Source organism: Vulpes lagopus, chromosome 8 (genome assembly GCF_018345385.1).
Source record: "Vulpes lagopus strain Blue_001 chromosome 8, ASM1834538v1, whole genome shotgun sequence".
Taxonomy (NCBI): domain Eukaryota; kingdom Metazoa; phylum Chordata; class Mammalia; order Carnivora; family Canidae; genus Vulpes; species Vulpes lagopus.
In genome coordinates, this window is record NC_054831.1 from 44,236,479 (window position 1) to 44,255,848 (window position 19,370).

Genomic DNA, 19,370 nt, shown 5'->3' on the forward strand with positions numbered 1-19,370 from the left:
CTCTACCAGATGATAAATGATTCCAGACGTTGGACTGCAGCCATTTTCCCACACACGCAACGAAGTTCTGACATCCATATTGGGCCATAACACTGAGTGGTTTCTGCCTTTGCGAGTTTACAGCCAGTGCCTCTACTTCTGGTTTGGACTAGTCAGCCAGCTTGCGCTTCCGCCCGTGTAAAACATTGAGAGAATTGCTTCTTTCCAAAACAGGGGCTCCTGTGATGCCCCTCCAAACTTTGCTCTTGTTCATATAAGCTTATCATCCCAAATCACTGTTTCAGATCCCTTTGGGCTTACACAAGTCCCAGCCTAAGATAACATGAGACCTATGACATCCAACACAAACCACTTGGATGTAACACACAAAAACAGACAGCTCAAGTCCCACTTTGTTTTAAGTCTAGTATGCTTTAAAAAACATGCTAAACGTAAGGAACAGAATTGTGAAATCTAGCAGCTTGTGTTCTGGAAAAGGGTAGAAGGTTTTTTGAGAAAGACAGACTAAAAGATCCAGAAGCAGTTTCCTTTAAAGACCATGTCAACACAGTAAGATGATCCGGAAGGCACGCAGAAGTCTAGGTCATATTCACGGCTATTTACATAGCCGACCCCACAGAATTAAACATCCAATAGACAGCACTTTCTGTCAGCCCCTTGAATCTGAGAGATGGGCATTTTTCTCACTAAACTGCCTTTGGGGAAAGATACAAATTATTTTTCTCGTATTTCAAAACAACAGGGGGGAAAAGTCCTATGTCAATATCTGTAGTCTGAGATAAAAACAATTTTCTGAGGTTAAATAAAAGTAAAACAAATCTTACTATTTTGCTTTCAAATGTTTTTCAAGTGAATAGCCAACATGAGAGGCACTGCTTTAAATTTAAATCAAGTTCTTGTTAAAAGAACGGCCTCCTGGTCATCAAATATACCACAAAGAAAACTTTATATATCGGTAACACAACTCAGTGCAAATAGCAAGTGACTGTTGTCTTACCCACCACCACCTCCTTTCCTATGGAATACAAACTTACTTTGTTGAAAAATGTCCTTAGGCTGGGCTGTACTTTTGAAACAAAGCCACTCTCTTCATTTCATTTTCTGTTTTCTTGAAAACTGCTCCTCCGAAACTGACAGATGGTGCATCTGTCACTGAGTGTTTCCTCTTCGTTATCTCTGCCAGCTAATATTTCCTCTGTGCTTAGCTGTTGTCTGTGAGACTGTTCCACATCATTCTAGCCTGATCAATGGTGTGCCTGGTTTGAGGTTGGCTTTGGCCCCGCCTCCAGCTCTGAGAGAGAAAACGAAAACTCACAGCTGGATTTCCTATAAATCCTCTCCTTTAAATCTGGCTCTGCAGCTATGGCACATACTAGAGGAAAAAGCTGCCAGTCTGTCACAAACCAAGGAGGTGATCCTCTCCTAGCTCCCCCTCTGCCCCCACGCCAATGCCAAGCATGTATGTTATATAACAAATCTCATTTTTAAGTTCGCCTGAAACTTCACAGGACAACAGGAAGCGCTGTTAAAGCAGGCTTATGCTTTTCCATGCCTAATGAGACTCAAAAGAAGATGCCCATGACTAAAACACACACACACACACACATACACACACTGAAATAATATTTAACATATTAAAGTTGTGAAAACCGATCCCAAGCAGAAAATGCCAAAATAGTACATCACAAAATAATTTCTATCCTAAAACACAAGTAATCATTCATATTCAGATGACATTATATCCTAAGCAACAGGATTTGCTAGCATTTATACTATTGATGAACTTGGCGAATCTAGAGAATATACAAGATGCATTTCAGGTTTTGGCTGAGAGAAGGTTGTCCTACCAAGTAGAGTAGAACAGCTGAATTTGTAACACCAGTCTTCTCTGTAAGTTAGTAGGACAGAGGACACATTTTTAGAGTGATGTATTCGGCACAGCCAACAGGAAACAAATCTTATTGGGCAGGGAAGCTGCACATTTACAGCAAATAGGTTATATGAGTGTTACTAAAATAAGGATTGAAGACTGAAGACTGTACTAGGATCCAGAATCAGCAGGTCTGGATTCAAGTCTCAGTTTTGTTTCTTGGACAGTGTCCTTGAACAGGAAAGGCATACAGTAAGCTCTGGAGACCTCACAGGTGATTGAAAGATTAAATTAAGACAATAAATTACTTCATTGTTATTATTCAACATTTGTATTGTTTTCTACAACAGAGAGAATATTAAATAAGTATAAATATTTAATCTGGCAAAGAGTGGTACCAAAATAAATACCAGCCTGTGATAAAGAGCACTAGAGACAAAAGGATTCCAGGAATAATGTGTAGGGTACAAAGTGCATCCTGAGGACAACAGCAACTTTGACTTTGAATATTTTAACTCTTTGGTGAGAGAGAATACATGGTAAACATAGGTCAAGTGGGGCTCAGTAGTAAAAGTCTGAAACCTTAGTTCTCTTTACACATCCTCACAGAAAGAATCCTGGAACTGTCATCTGCTATTAGTCCATAACTCCTTTAAGGGGGGGGGGGGGATCTACACAATTGGCATGTGTTGAGTAAGTGAATGAATGAGAACTTGAACTAGGTAAGAGTTACTCCCTCCAAAGGAGAGAGTATGGATTATAATGAGAAGCCTGAGCTTGAAAGTGGAGGTTACCTGTGTGTCCTCAAATGTGAGATTGGGGCTTTCCAGGTCACTGAAAAGAGATGAGATTTTGTTTGGGGGCGGGGGGCCTGACCTGATCCTGCTTTCTGACTTCCCCTAGCAACTCCCGGCCTCCCACTTCCTCTCCTGAGAATGTCATTCTGCGGACAATGAGTGAGTCAAGAACCAGGATATTTGTAAACAACCCCTTAATGAAAGTACATGGATTATTAGGGTAAATTCCTCTAAAATGGGGATGTGAGTCTTTGCTTGCTGTGGCTGGAAAGAAGTCACCTTTCCAAGTCTAGGGGGACCCTACTCCATGTGGGCTATGTACAACAGGAGTAGACTCCTGGAGAAGGAAAGGCAGATGTGATGGGCTCCTGTTCCTACCCTGAATGCCACTCACTGCCAATGTGTTTCTGTGTTTTTGACTAAACACACTGGGAAGGGAATCTACTTTCATATTAATGATTTCAGATATATGATCTCTTCTCCCCAAGCTGCAGGGCTATGCCAATTTGGGGTAAGTGAACTTACGAATTGCGAAGATCTAAGCTAATAAACACATTTTTAATGCCTACCTATGCAAAGCCTACCTATGCAAGGCACTTTACTAGACAAACCAGAGGATGCATGCTTCCAGCTCTTTAGCTACCACTGGTTTCCAGCAGCGCAAAAGATTATAATCAAAAACAGGATCTGAAGCCAGCTGGGGGTAGAAAGAGCACAGCTGGGCTTTGAAGGAGAAGGATCACATCTAGTTTAAGGAGTGGGAGAATTCAGAAAACATGACTAGGGTGGTAGCACTAAAGTTTGGGAAGGATTTGTGCAGGCAGAGACGAGGGGGAACACTTGAAAGAGGACACTCTGAGAAAAAAAATGAGCTCTAGGGCACAGAAAGAGACAAGAGGCAAGGCAAGCTCAGGAAACCAGAAGCTATCTGAGTCTGCTGAAGCACAGGGAATGTGGGGGAATCATGGAGGATGAGACTCCAAAGACAGGCTGGAACCACATACAGCGGTATGGCCTTGAATGCTGGGGCAAGGGGGTTAATACTGAGTTCAATCAGCAATCATGAACCCTGGGAGGTTCTAGAACACAGGTATAACATAATCTGAGCAGCGAGACCTAGTAACCATGTTTCCGATAGATTATAAAGGAGGCAGGAGGTAGACTGACCCACGTGGGTGGCTACTGCAGTAATTTAAGCAAGAGGTCATGAAGGCTCGAGCTTAGAGGATGAGGGTGAAGAAGGGAAGGGTCCTAGCAGCATCTGCTTAGATATGAGGGTCAAGGGAGATGAGTCAAAGAAAATCCTACCTGGAGGAATTTTTCCCGGAGATATTTGCAGACATATGTACAAACACATACAAGTTTTTATTTCAGCATTATTTGTAATTGCGAAGTATTGCAAACTACATAATACCCACCAATAGGGAACCTACAAAGAAATTATGGTACAGTCATATAAAGAAATACTATACAGCCATTTAAAACAGATATGCAGCTATATAAGAAAGCCATTGTAGAGTACTGGTGATAAGACACCAGATTGCTAGTGCTGAACCATGGCAAAGGAAGAAAAATATTGGGGACTGGAATAAGCACTGGGAGGGGACCTCAGGATTCAAATTCTACTTCTACTTTGGGACCCAGCTTCCCCAGAACCAGGACAACCTAGAGTTGTGCAGTATACAACCAACCCAAAATATGTGGCAGCTTTGCCCACAACCACCAAATCAAAGGTGCCAGAAGCCTATGTAACTCAGTCTTGCCCATTTTCTTGATCAAAAGCCCAATACCCACATGCCTGAGGAAATCAGTACTTAAAAAAGGAACACAATCCATATTTGGGACAAAAATACTTGCCAGAATTATACCAGATGGCAAAACAAATGGTTTGGCATCTGAAGCTTCCCATTTTTATGAAGCTCTGAGCATAAGAAGTCAGTTATGCATCACAAGCCACATCTGTGCCCAGGTGTTAAGCGCAGAACAAATTCATGAATCAAGCACAGCAGTAATAAATAGGACTAATCTACTGAAATGCAAATCAAAACCACAATGAGGTATCACCTCACACCTGTCAGAATGGCTAAAGTCAAAAGCACAAAAAACAAGTGTTGGCGACAATGTGGAGAAAAAGGAATCCTTTTATACTGTTGATGGGAATGTAAACAGGCCCAGCCACTATAAGACAGTATGGAGGTTCCTCAAAAAATCAAAAATAGAACCACCCTACAATCCAGGAATTCAACTCTGGGTATTTACCCCCAAGATACAAAAACACTAATTCAAAGGGATACATGCATCCCTATGTTTACTGCAGCATTATCTACAACAGCGAAACTATGGAAGCAGCCTGAGTGTCCACTGACTGATGAATGATAAAGAAGATGTGGTATATATACACAATGGAACATTATTCAGCCATAAAAAATAATGAAATCTTGCTATTTGCAACAACGTGGATGCAGCTAGGGAATATTATGCTAAGTGAAATAAGTCAGTTAGAAAAAGACAAATACCATATTTCTCACTCATATGTGGAATTTAAGAAACAAACCAAATGAGCAAAGGCGAAAAAAAGAGAGACAAACCAAGAAACAGACTCTTATCTACAGAAAACAAAATGATGATTACCACGAGGGAGGTGGGTGGGAGGATGGGGGAAATTGGGGATGGGAATTAAAGAGTACACTTGTCTCAATGAAAAACAAAATAAACTAAAATGATTTTTAAAAAGAAGAAGAAACAGTAATCAGATGAAAAAATGATGATGACTTAGCAAAGAGGAGAACAAAACTAAGTGCTTCCAGGGAGGTCTAGCAAAGAGGAGAAAAGTTTAATAAAAGATTCAAGGAAAGACAGCGCCTACATACAATGCATTGACTTCATTTGTTTAAGGAGCAGCTAGATCTGAGAGTCCTTGGTCCCATTCTCTCCTCAACACACCAAAAAGGTGCAGGATATATTGTTTATGGGACTGTAACAACAGAAGCTCTAAACTTAGGGACCTGGTTACAGAGTAGGGCAAAGGTGAAGTGCCAGATTAAGTGATATTCCACAAATTGTGCGGTTCAGGCCGTCCAATCCCCTTTCTTTTAATTAGCTTTGGGACAATAGAACCCAGGCTTACATCCCTGAAAGTTTATATATGAAAGCTCACTCTCTACAGAGATAAAACATCTTTTTTTTTTTTTGAAGTAGAGTCCAGGCTCAGAGGAGGGGTGCAAAAATTGTACAGCAACCATTTGTGGTGGTGTGAAAGGGCACCACAGGAAGGATCCAAGAGGCTCCTTGGGATTTTTTTCTTTCTTGCAGAGAGCCAGGCCTGACTATTAGATCTTTCTTGCCAGCTCTGTAGAGAGGAAGACATACTGAGGAACCAAGGACTCCAGAGAGGACAGTGCACATCAAGGCAAGAGCTGTTTAGATGTAATAGCGTGTAGAAATATGCCTTATGCACGGAATTTGTGCAAGAGCAAATTAAGAGCAGTATTTCGTGAGAACAGTACAGCTTCATGGATAAGAGTGTGTTCTTTCTTTAATGCAGTGAAGAAACTGCCTTTATGTTCCAAATGCCTGGGTTCTAATCTGGACTTTGCCAGATACAAGCTGCATGAGTTTGGACAAGTTGCTTGAGATCCCTCTTTATTAAAGGGGAAATAATACTACTCCTCTTGGGGTTATTATGAAGATTAAGTGTAAATGTAAAATGCTGGGGATGGAGTTTGCCATCAACATTCAATATGTGTTACTCATCATTCCATAGTTAGAATTCTAAAATATAGGTGATTACTACTACAGTTATAGGGCTGAATATCATTAATCTCAATTCAAGAAACAGAACTCTCTGCAAGAATAGGTAATTGCAGTACTTGTCTGTAATTTACTCTAAAATACTTGAGTATAGATGGTACAAAGTTATGTGCTACTTAGGTTCAGCTATAACCCAGGTGCGTCTAGCATCTATCTAATAAAGCATTCAAAGTCTGAGACAGTCTAGCTGGTATTCCAAAGAGGGAGCCTGTGCTTCAGAATCTGCTGATATAAACCCTGCTGGCACTACCTCTCCATTAACAATCTCCAGTTAGCATTCCGAGTGTCAAAAAGAGGTTTCAACTAGTGAAAACGGTTACTGTTGACTAGTGTGCTCAGTGGAATTGAGGTATTCAAGAAATATGGACTGGCTACAATATTTCAGTGTGTAAAACCTGGTAAGGCCTTTATATCTCTGGTGAGCATGCTCCAGTCTCAATCCTGAAAACAGTCCTAGATGTGTTATTAATATGAGTTGATTGCAAGGTTCTGGGAGAGTAGATAACCTTCTTTTGCTCCAGAAGTACTTATCTGCCTGCCATGATCTGCCAAAAACAACCCAAGAGTCATCCATGACACTGTAATCATTGTAGTTCACTTAGCCATGATTTCTGGAGAGTTGCTCTTGTCTGATGCTGGCTACACAGGTGACAGAATCGGTTTTGGGAACGGAGGTGCTTGCCCTAAGCCTCTCTCGGCTCTTTATGTAAGGCTGTAGGTGAAGCCCATAAAAGGAAACCTGCACCCAGGTTATGTGAATTGATGTACATGTGGGGGTGTTTGTTTAATAAATGTCCATATACCCGGCAGAAACTGGTCCTATGTCCAGTTATTGATATGACTTAATTATGAAGTTTTGAGGAGAGTAGTTGGCCCTCTTCTGCTTCAAAATTTCTTCTTTGGCTACTTTCATCTGACAAAAAGAACCTAAGAGTTGTGTGTAACCAATGTGATCATTTCATTTATTAATAAAGGCAGCATAAGACATACAACCCATAAGACATTTAAGAAGATATGCAAAAGTTCCAAAGATTGCTTGACCAAAAAGCCCAGCCTAAGAAATTCACTGATTCCTTGGCAAAATAAAAAGGAATTAGAAAAAAAACCCCAGAAAGGTACTACACATTAATTTATATTATGCTACAAATATAATTTTAAATATGAAAATACAGTTCTTATCCTGAAGAAGGGTTCATTCATTTTTTAAATTATTTTGCTATCTTCACAAAGAAATAAAAGAATATCTATAGCACATTTTAATAACTAATAAAAACAACTTTTAAAATACTTTTCTTTAGGGACACTTGGGTAGCTCAGTGGTTGAATGTTTGCCTTTGGCTCAGGGCATGATCCCAGGGTCCTGGGATTGAGTCTCACATCAGGCTTCCCTGCATGGAGCCTGCTTCTCCCTCTGCCTATGTCTCTGCCCCCTCTCTGTGTCTCTCATGAATAAATAAATGAAGTATTAAAAAATACAATACTTTTCTTTAAAATAATTTTAATTACACCAAATATCGCTCACAGTAAAAATTTAAACAAAAGTCCATTTTTACTTACAACTCCTAATTCTGCTTCCCCTCCCTAGGGGTTATCACTAATAATAATTTAGTGTCCATCTTCCAAACTTTATAGATATAGATATCTTTTTATATATATCATATATACATACACATATATATATATACACATATTTTATATGAGTAAAACATATCCATGTGTCTACACATAATATGTACATATACACCCATGCTGCACACCTACTAGGTAATTCCTTTTATATAAACAGAATCATATTAGACATACTATTCAATAAGTCTTGGAGAACTTTAAATGAACAAATAAAGCTACCAGCTGAATCTAGTGGAACCCAATTAGCTATGCAATCAAAAGTCTGGTACCAAGGACATCAGACCAAGAAAGTGACAAGGTCCCAAAATGGAGTCGGAAACACGCCAGTGCCTTTGAGGTGAGTCACTCGTCCACCTGTGGCTGAGAGATGTCCCTCCTGTTCTTCTCTAAGCAGTGCAGTAGAATCGATGGATAAATGAGTAAGCACACAAACTCATAAATGAATGAAATAATTGAGTCGAATTCAATTCCTTGACTTGTTTCAGGTGACCAACTGTCCCTCTAACAGGCACGCAGTTGCGTGGAGCATATCTGCCTCTTTCCTACCTACCCTACTTTAAGCGGTAAATAAATACTACCTGCCATTGCTGAGTTAGTCTTCCTTATGGCAACGGAAATGGCGAATTTCCAGATTTGCATCTTGGGTCGCTTGCTCTGGGCATGCACTGAGAGCACAAGGGAGCAGTGGCACGCGCTCATCTACAGGGGTCCCACCACCAACACTTACAGTCAGGTGCGCAGGTGCACAATGAGGGCTTTGTGACTTCCTGCAATCTCTGGTATCATAGAGCTCATTTTCAAGTTGCAATCTGTGGTTTTCAGTTCTCAGGATACTGTTTGTGTATGCCTCCGACGCAAGTTGGGTAGCAAACATTCCGGGTAATGTGGAAAACCGAACAAACCCATGTTTATATTGTGCTCTAAAAACAAATTCTCCACAAACCCCTTCTCCAGCATTCAACATTCTTAAAAGGGTATAATAATCAATCGCGTAACGTCTATTATATTTCATCTCCTTTCTTTTTCTGGAGAAGAATGTTGCCTTTCATTATAAAATGAGAAAATCATAAAATTAATTTTGCTTTTAGTAAATGTTTAAGATGGAAAGTTTGTGAAGCCCTTAGGTTTTTCAAGTGAAGCATATGACCCTCACCTTTGATAGATTCTTATTTTGAAGTAAGTCAAGGTCAAGGTAATGGCCTTGGCTGCTTGGATTACTGATCCTGAGTTTTCGAGCTTTCTTTCTTTCCTTCTTTCTTTCTTTCTTTCTTTCTTTCTTTCTTTCTTTCTTTCTTCCTTCCTTCCTTCTTTTTTAGATTTTATTTATTTATTTGAGATAGAGAGCAAGAGAGAGAGAGAGAGAGAGAGAACGAGTTGCGGTGAGGGGAGAAGGAGAGGAAGAAGAACGCTCTCCACTAAACACAGAGCCCAACATGGGGCTCCATCCTAGGACACTGGGATCATGACCTGAGCTGAAGTCAGATGCTTAACCGACTAAGCCACCCAGGTAACCCTGAGCTTTCTCTATCTAAAAAGATTATGTAAGAAAAATCTGACAGCATATGTACAGCACAAGGGCTCTCAAAAATGAACTGGATGAGTAACAACAGCTGTACATGGAATTCAAATGATAAGAACTTAATTCCACATCATGTACAGCTTCAAAATGTCAGCAATGTGTTATTTATGCAGATGTTCCACTGTACACATAGGATTCCCATTTCAGTATTTGTAAAATTCCAAAAGTTATAAACTTCTGGCTTATACTACCCATAAAAAAAGAGAGAGAAATGGGGAAAATTTTCATCAGCTAAAAGTCAACTGTGCATTGGAAAGTCCTATTAAAGACAGAGAAAATAAGATCACATAGAACAAGAATAACTATGTCCACAATAGGCTCAGAAGGATGTAAATGATGAAAGGGAAAATAGAGAAAGCTTCATCATATCGACATCTTTCCTACAAATCTGATGCTTTGGAGAGCAACCTAATTGGCTTGCGGTTTCTGTTACCATGGAACAAAACCTACACTGGCTCTCTCAAGGTAGGGAAGGTATGTGAAGTTCTGGCATTCAGCAGCTACAGACCAGAGAAAGTCAACAGTGAGGCAGAAAGTATAAACTACCTGCTGGAGAGATGCCAATTTCATGCACTGTGTTCATGACAGTTCTACAAGCATGGATTTGCCTCTTGGAACCTGGCACTACTATTCTTCAGGATTGTCTACCCTAATTCCATGCTCCTATTCTCTTTTCACCCCCCACTATCTACTAACCCTTGAACTGTAAAAGTCAAATCTTATACTAGTTTAAAATTTCAATGGTTTTTTTTTTTTTAATGCTGGGCAGAGAAATCCAGAATTGCTTTGTATGACACTTAGCACAGAGGCTTGCTTTAATTATGATGCTAATGGACATCCACAATGAAGCCCCAGTTGCAAGGAACAAAGCCCCTGGTCACACAGCAAGCCAGGCTTCGCAGGCACTTACTAAACTGAATTTCTTCCACTGTTTTGAAGATTATGTCACCTATCATTGCCTCATGCAATGTGTATGTGGCCTGGAGTTCGGACTTTTATTTGGGATTACTCTCAAAAACTGGATTATGCAATGACTTTTCTAAATCAAACAAAAAGCCAGTATCTCTTTTTAAAGTTCACTTTGAAATTTCTAGGGAAAAGCAGGCCTAAAGTAGGTTCTGAAACTATAATGAACATCATTTTTTACAATCTCCCAAACTAGAAGTATATTCCTCATTTTTTTTTTTCATATCTGCCTGCTTTCTAACAACAACTCTACATGATTTGATTGAAACCAACTTCAAAACCAAACTTGGAGGCAAACTTATCTAAAAGGTTCAGGAATCCTAGGCTCCTGAACTTGTTTTTCATTTTGCTGTGAAGTGTGGGTGGCCATGAGCATTCCTGGGGGCAATAAGGCATTTGCTAATGTATTTGACTTTTAAAGTTGTTAATCATACTTATCAACACAGGCAAGCAGCACTGGCCACAAAAGATTAGCTACTCTACTGTAATGCTCCCCGTAATCCGAACCTAGGAACATCATCAGCCCAGAGTGATAACTGCTTCAGTCAGCTCTGACCTTTAATGACTTCAGACCTTATTAAAAACCTTAGCTTTTAATAAATCCCAGATTTCTTCTATCATCTCTCTCTCTCTCTCTCTCTCTCTCACACACACACACACACACACACACACACGCACACACACACCCCTTTCTCCTGTGATGGTAGCTAAGATGAAACATTCATAATGGTGTTCACTGGGTAAGGTGTTTAAACAACTAGAATGCTGTTTAAACGACTGCCCATATTTTGATTTTCAAGGTGGCCTTTACTGTCAAGAGATTCAGGTGCTACTAATCTCATAAGAAAAATGTTTACAACCATCAAAAAGAGCCTTATTTCCAGGGAAACTAAACCTTGTTTAAATCCTTTGGAAGCATTAGATTCTAACTGTAGTTTTTCCAGTAAGACGCACAAACCATTGCTCCTTGGGAAAGAATATATTTAGAGAACAAGAAAATGCCATCTCAGAAGTGAATCTGAGTGCATCAGAGAATTGAGGAATAGAATGAGTATTTTGAGGGAAAATAAGGGGGGGGGGCGGTAACTAGAGCTGAGTCCTGCTGGTCCCTGCTTGGTAAGAATGTTGCTTTCACTTAAGGGATTCTTCCTTAAAAAGGCCATGTGTTTCATCAGCAGACTTAGTTCTGTCTTGTTGGAGTCATACTGAAGTTCCCATGTGAAGCATGGCCTCTGTTCTTCCTAGCTCATTTTAACATTCCCTGAAATTCAGGGGAAAAAAGTCTGTAATTATTTATTATATTGTTTTACATACCAGACAATGAGTATTAGCTGGTTCTAGATAATGAGCTTTAGCTATCAGAATGAAAATAACCCCTTATAAAAATTAATGTATTTAGAATATAATATCTTCAGAAAACAGATGACTAAAAGCTATCTAGGTTCTGATTCCAACAGATTACTCCATCATTCATCTCTTCTACAATGAACAACACAGATAAAAGGACAGCATTTTTATATTAACAGAAAGTGTTTGCCCTCTATGAATAAAAAGTTCTTGTAGAGGCTGCAAGAACAGACAAAAATTTGAATGAGTATCAGAGATGCAGTTAGATGGATTCACAGTAGTCTTCACATCCACTGACATAGTAAACACACTCCCCCAATCTATTTAGGCTCTGGAAGAATGTACAACAGCATATGGACTACTGAAATGAAAACACTCATCATCAACCTTTTTTTAAAAAATTAATTGTGGTAGAACACAGAAAAAAAATTACCATTTTAACCGCTTTTAAGTATCCAATTCTGTGGCATTAAATACATTCACACTGTTGTGCAACCGTCGTCACCATCCGGCTCCAGAATGCTTTTCATCTTGCAAAACTGAAACTCTGTCCTCATTAAACAACCCTCCATTTCCTCTTGCCCCAGTCCCTGGACACCAGCATTCTAACTTTCTGTCTCCATGAGTTTGATTACTCCAGGGACCTTGGATAAGTGGAATCAGACAGCATTTATCCTTTTGTGAGCAGCTTTTTTCACTTAGCTTATTGTCTTCAAGGTTCATCCATATTGTAGCATGTGACAATATTTCCTTCCCCTTTTTAGGCTGAATCATATCATCAACTTTTGTGACACATGAGGACTGAAAACTGATCTCAGACCAAAGATTCATTTATTTGTCTTGGGTGTGTGTCCCGCTCGTCCCTTAGCACACCGGGCTCCTCCTCCCTCTGGGTCAGGTTCACCCTCTTCCCTCTGAATAGAGCCCTTGTCCTGCTCCTCTGCTTGGCCAATCCAATTCTTCCTTGGAGCTCCAGCTCACTCTTATTCAGTTCCCTGACACATGACTATGTAAATTGTGTATCTCAGTGCAAAATGAAAACACCCTTGCTCAAAAATTATTAATTATTAATAATTTCAGTCTCTAAGAGATATATATACATCCACATTCATTGTAGCATTATTCAACAGTAGCCAAAAGGTATAAGCATCTCATAATAAATGGATGGATAAACACAATGTAGTAAATACATACAATGGTATATTATTCAGCCTTAAAAGGGAGGGACATTCTAACACATGCTAAAACATTTGCTTGAGCACATTATGCTGAGGGAAATAAGTCAGCCTCAACAAGACAAATATTACATGACTCCACTTATCTGAGATACCTAGGGTAGTCCAATTCAGAGAGATGGAAAGTAGAATAGTAGTTGGCAGGGGTTGGGAGGAGAGAGGAATGAAGAATTGTTGTTTAATGGGATAGAGTTTCAGCTTTGCAAGACAAAAAGTATTCTAGAGATGGATAACAGCAATGTTTGCACAACAATGTGAATATATGTTAATGCAACGGAACTGCACGCTTAGAAGTTGTTAAGATGGCAAATTTTATGTTACGTGTATTTTATCACATCAAAAAATAATAATCTCAAGATGGCTATTGCAGAATATGAAACCTAGGGCCAGGCCCTTCTAAGCATGAAGCCCTGCCTCTGTATCCTCATAGTACTTTATCTGACCACAGTGTCAGAGTAGCCATCGCTATTGATCTACATGTGGGGGTGTCCTCCCACTAAATTGTGAATTCCTTGAGAACAGAGTTTTAGTCATTCTTCATTTTCTTTAATCATCTCACATGTATTTGATCATAGAAAGTATTCAAAGCTTTCTTTTGAATTAATTCCTATCCATATATTACATTAGTCACAAATTCTGTTTGACTAAGAAAAACACTTATAAGTCAGGCCAATGTGAATTAGCAGATACAGAACATTTCCAGAATGGCTTCTGCTCCCTTTGTCTACAGCACATTTAAGATCCATTTCTATTGGGTTTCTATGTTTCTTTTTTCTCATAGTTCTCTATATTAGGGATGAAGAAGAAATAAGATACCTATATGTGCTATCCATATGACATATAAATGGCAAAATCCTAAAAATTCTCAGCCATTTGAAATTTTTAGCAACCAGCAAAATGTTCAAAATTCCTCTTTGGTAATGAATAACATCACCGAGAGAATGCATCAGTAATCTCAAGAAACAGGGCCCTGAGACTAACTGCTATTATTCTTATTTGTTCCCAAGCTGAATCTTCTTAAGACTAAATTAATTTTGTGTTGATCATTGGTCTGTGAAACACACATAATTAAGTTACTGATAAATACAGTGGCTTTCAAAGGGAAAGAGGGGTTAGGAATCTATTTTCTACTTTGGGATTACTACAGAATTTCATTTCTGAAAACAGGGCACAGATTAATTTAGTTAAAATCTGATAATCAACAAAACAATTTAAGTGGAAGTGATCCCACTGTCCTAGATTACCCAGCATTTACTGGCAGTTCTGGGAATCTGAAGAAAGATGTTAAAGGAGTTACCTGAGAACAATGGTGTATACAATACATTGCAAGGTTTATACTTTTTTTTTTTATACTTTGTTTTAACCATAGTTCTTCAAGGATAATACTACAGTCATAAAGCAAAACTCAAAACAACCTGGATACTTTTAAAAAGCTTGTATGTAACACATTTCTGGCTATCTAGGACAAATGCACTTGGAAAATGAAAACCTTAATGCCAGATAGAGTAGTTAAAAATGTGGCTCTGGATCCACAGGGCCTGTATTCAAATCCTGCCTCTCTCACTCCTGGCTTGTGCTCTGTGCTTCAGTTTACACATTGGTAAGATGAGAATGATAATACATATGTCACATGGTTGTCAAAGGAGTAAAAGAGTTCACACACAGAAGCACTTAGAATTGTGCCTGGTATGGGTAGCCTCAGTGGTGCAGCAGTTTAGCATCGCCTGCAGCCCAGGGTGTGATCCTGGAGACCCTGGATCGAGTCCCGTGTCGGGCTCTCTGCATGGAGGCTGCTTCTCCCTCTACCTGTGTCTCTGCCTCTCTCTCTCTCTCTCTCTCTCTCTCTCTCTCTCTTTCTCTCTGTGTGTGTGTGTGTCTCTATGTATAAATAAAAAAAAAAAAAAGAATTGTGCCTGGTATGAATGAAATGGTCACTGAATGCTAACCATTATTTTTTCTAGATCTTGGAATTTCCTAAATCATGTACACCATAGGCTTGCTTAGTAATGGCCATGGTGGGTTGGAATAGGGGAGGATACCTCAATCAAGAGTTCATAATGCAGCTTTAATTGAATCAATCGTGTTCCTACCATAGGGAAACTAAACTGGGTGTCCCAAAACACAGTCAGAGTCCAGGGTAAAAAAAAACGACAGCAGTTATATTTGATAATGTCTGGGGTAAGGACGGAAAAACAACTGTTTTGACTAGCAGGGCTGGAAATAACTCACGACATGTTGAGAAAAGCAAAGACAAAAAACACCATGCAGCCACAGCATGGAGAAAAGAACTGTGATTTTTCTACATCTTCATTTCAGTTCCCATGAACCCTGGCTATATCTTATTTCCTGGTCTTAGATGTGGAATATATAGTTCTGTATCTTTATAGTCAATTCTGTATCAGTCAGGATAGACTGAATTATGCTTCAGTAACAAATAGCCCCCAAATCTCAGCAGTTCAACACAACAAAAGTATACTTCTTATTCTATATGTCCACTAAGCATTGGCTACACCTTAGTTCCTCAGGTATACAGGCTACTGGAGACTTCATCTCAACAATCATCACAGCAGCAGGAAGAAAACACATCTGAAGCTTCCACCTGTAAGTGATCCATGTTCTTTCTACCCCACATTTCATCAGTAACATGACTGATGCATAACCTCAAAGAGGATGTACAATCCCATCATGTGCCTAGGAGAAGGGTTACATAGAATACCTTATAAATGGACCCTAATGAGTACTGCATCCTTCCTTTTATGATTGGGCAAGTTTAAATGAGTCTCTGTTTCTTCAGAAAATAACAACATCGATAGGAATACACACATAAAATATCCCTGTTCCTGCACATTTCTCTCAAAACTATGATCTCCTGAACATAAGCAGATCTTCCTCATTCTGTGTAGACATGTAACTTATTGGAACTTTGATTCCCTAGACAATCATCTAAGTCATCCTACTCTTTTCATGAACAACATATGAGAATTAAAAGCTCAAAACTTCAGAAGTGAGGTATTTTAAGATAGCTAAGTTTTTTGCATGTGTGAACCAAAGGACTTAACAGTACAGCTTCTAAACTTAAAAATTTTCAAAAACCCAACATTTTGGGATGACAGCATTTTTTGAAAGGTTATGTATTTTTCCTTCTTTTAAAACATGATATCATACATAATTTAATATATTCTTAAACATGAAAGATCATCAATATAAATATCAGATACAATATGGTGAGACCTTTGGTATCAAATAAAATGCTAATTGATCTAACAAATACACAAGTAAATATGTATTAAGTATATTTGTCACTATTGGAAACACACGAGGAATAAGAATAACCCTTATCCCAGAGTGCTGTGTAGGACTTTTGAGACGGATTGGTTTTTTATGATCACTTTTTTCCTCCCCATTGCTATCAACAAATTGGCCATCTCACTTCCATCTATTGTGTATACATTGGTAGTCTCCTTTTCCTTCAAATTTCTAGTTTTTTATCCTCCAAAATCTTAGACATTAAACACATCAGAATTATTTGGGAAATATGGGGGTTCTGGGTGGCACAGCTGGTTAAACATCCAACTCGATTTTGGCTCAGGTCATGAGATTGGGCCCCATGTTAGGCTCCTGGCTCAGCAGGGAGTCTGCTTGAGATTCTCTCTCTCTGCCCCTCCCTGAACTCACACTCCCTTTCTCTCTCTAAAAATAAAAATAAATCTTTTTTTAAAAGGGATCATTTGTTACATGAGAGTAAATAAGTGAAATTGGAAGGATCTCTGGTGTTGGTCTATCAATAAAACCCAAAACCTTCAGTGCACCAACATTTATGTTGCTTTGCTTATTGGTCTTTTCTATATAGCTGATGTGGACGTATCAGTGGATTTTGGATAAGTGAAATATCTCTATGTTTTGAGCTGAGAGGTATTAAACATGTAGCATTTTCATTTTCTTAAGCATAATGATTTTTTTATTGTTTTATAAGATACTGCCTTGTGTTCTTCTCTACATCTTTTCCTTAATGAAGAAAAATCCCTTCATATTAGTATGTGTCCTGCTTCTCACCTCATTTTGCCAAGAAAATTTGTATTTTCAAATGTTTAGATCTAGAATTTAATCCTATCCTTCCTTTTACCTTTCTCTGACTAATGGTAATGTTTGATTACACATTTCGAAAACCACAACTGAAGGGGCATTTGTACCATGTGGCTTATTCAACCTCCAAACAACTTATCCTTAGCGATGAATTTCACTTGTGCTCTTTCATTCTTTTAAGAATAAATCATTCTTTCAACCCAACTAATGGTTCCAATTTTCTTCACTTTTGTGTCATAATAGTCTTCAGCAAAAGGCTATTGCCAGATTATTGTTAAAAATGTCAGGATATTTAGTTTTGAAATTTGATTCTGTTATTCAAATAAGAGAATTCAGTAAACAAACTGGACAATATGTATAAAGGTAATATAGAGCCTAGTCCAGGCACTGTTTAGACAAAGAGTCTATTAATCTACTCCATACTATACAACGCATTACCTTTCAACTGCCTCTTAAAATAGTCATTTTTTCCCCTTCTTTACATTTTCAAGAACCTTGCTCTAGTTCTTCCCATTAAACACTTGGCAAACGTATAAACATTTTTCTTATCATTTCTGAAGTTTTAAGAGATAAGAAGTCGTGAGATTAAGAACCTCAATGCCTCATCTACCCCCAGTGAAACAAACACTAAGGAGGCTCTTCCAGCGAAGCAAACTCCATCCACTTTAACGCCCTTAAAAGGCCACTACAAAATACCTCAGTGACCAATAGCTTTTAGACTGTCTCAACCATGACCCGGGAGCTCTGCTCGACCCTCCAGTGTAAAGTCTCAGACATCCCACAGCAGTAACATTAGACAGCCATCCGTAAAGTCACCCTCTTTCAAGTTTCATTCCTAGTCCTCTCGAACTAGTGCAAGGTCTGTCTTGTACTGAGGTAATAATCTCACCATCCCCATGGACAGCTCAAAACATGGTCCCAGCTGCTACAACTCCCTATAGATGTAAACACAGGGCTGATTTGTTCCAGAATTACTTCTCACATCAATGCTCTGAAAATACTCTGCAAGCTTAATCCAAAAGATGGCCCGGAGGCCTCCCTGTGAAAGAGTGAAGCTGGCCTCTTAGGGAGAAGGGAGGATAATTCTAAATACACAGAGCTCTGTCGATTCCACCCACAGACAATTCTCTCATCAGCACGGTCGCCTGACATTTCTGTTCCTATTTAACCAGGCAAAACATTTTCCTTTTGAATCCAGACAAGGTTTACATCTCAAATACCCCAGAAAAGGTCATCCGGGGACTGAAAATCACTGTAAATTGGAAATGAACACGCAGGAGGAAGCAGCAAGGGAGGGAGGATGCTGGATACAAACTGAGATCCTGAAGACAAAATGTGGCATAGTTCCCCAAGCCCCAGTTTTAACTAGGACCAGTACCACAAAGAAAGGCTGTCAGTTCAAGTGTGGAGTACGTGCCAGGAGCTGTGGGAAGAAGCGAGGGCCGAATGACGGTAGGACTGCAAAACACAGCGCGGCTGCGGCAGCTCTCCAGCTCTCAGGGAGCTCAAGGCCCAGCGGCAGAAACAAGCCCTCGCCAGCCAACTTGGAGTAACAACTTGAGCTTGTGATGGAATGCGGCTAGGTGGTAAAGCTGAACAACGGAGAGAAAAATTCAGCCACTGTTCCTCATTTCTTTGCCCTCGAACACACTATTCTACTAGTAAATGAAAAAATCAAATGAAGAACATATTTTTGGGATTGCGTAATCCTGCGTCACACCAGCTTCACACATCTGAATACAATTTCTGCAGTTCCACAGCATGTCCACTAGAGGCCTGTGAAGAGCTTCTCTCCCCCATCGACTGCCTCAGAGCCAAAACCGCCAGAATTAAACACAAATTTAAGAAATACTGATCAAACACCGATAAGGCCATGACTGAGTTGATAGGTAACCTCATCACAAGCACCATCACTGTGGATAAAATAAGCAAAAGGCAATGGTCTTTCAAAATTCCAACAGATGGAAACTGTGAAACTTGTAAAACTTCCCATGGGTAATGGAAAGAGCAGAGTTAAAGGAGGTAGGGCTTGGTGGCTTCAGCAACAATTCCAA

General features: G+C 39.4%; 1 protein-coding gene across 9 annotated transcripts in view; it reads right to left on the reverse strand.

The window, feature by feature from the left end:
• STARD13 (StAR related lipid transfer domain containing 13) overlaps positions 1–19,370 on the reverse strand; it is a 404,789-nt gene that overhangs the window by 100,276 nt on the left and 285,143 nt on the right. Inside the window, exon 1 of one of the 9 annotated variants that reach the window (XM_041766449.1) lies at positions 1,035–1,386. The exons of 7 other annotated variants lie outside the window; for them this stretch is intronic. The gene's annotated coding sequence lies outside the window, so the exon portion shown is untranslated. Of the gene's footprint in view, positions 1–1,034; positions 1,387–19,370 lie in introns of those variants that run through there. One more of the 9 variants, XM_041766446.1, reaches the window with a different exon arrangement.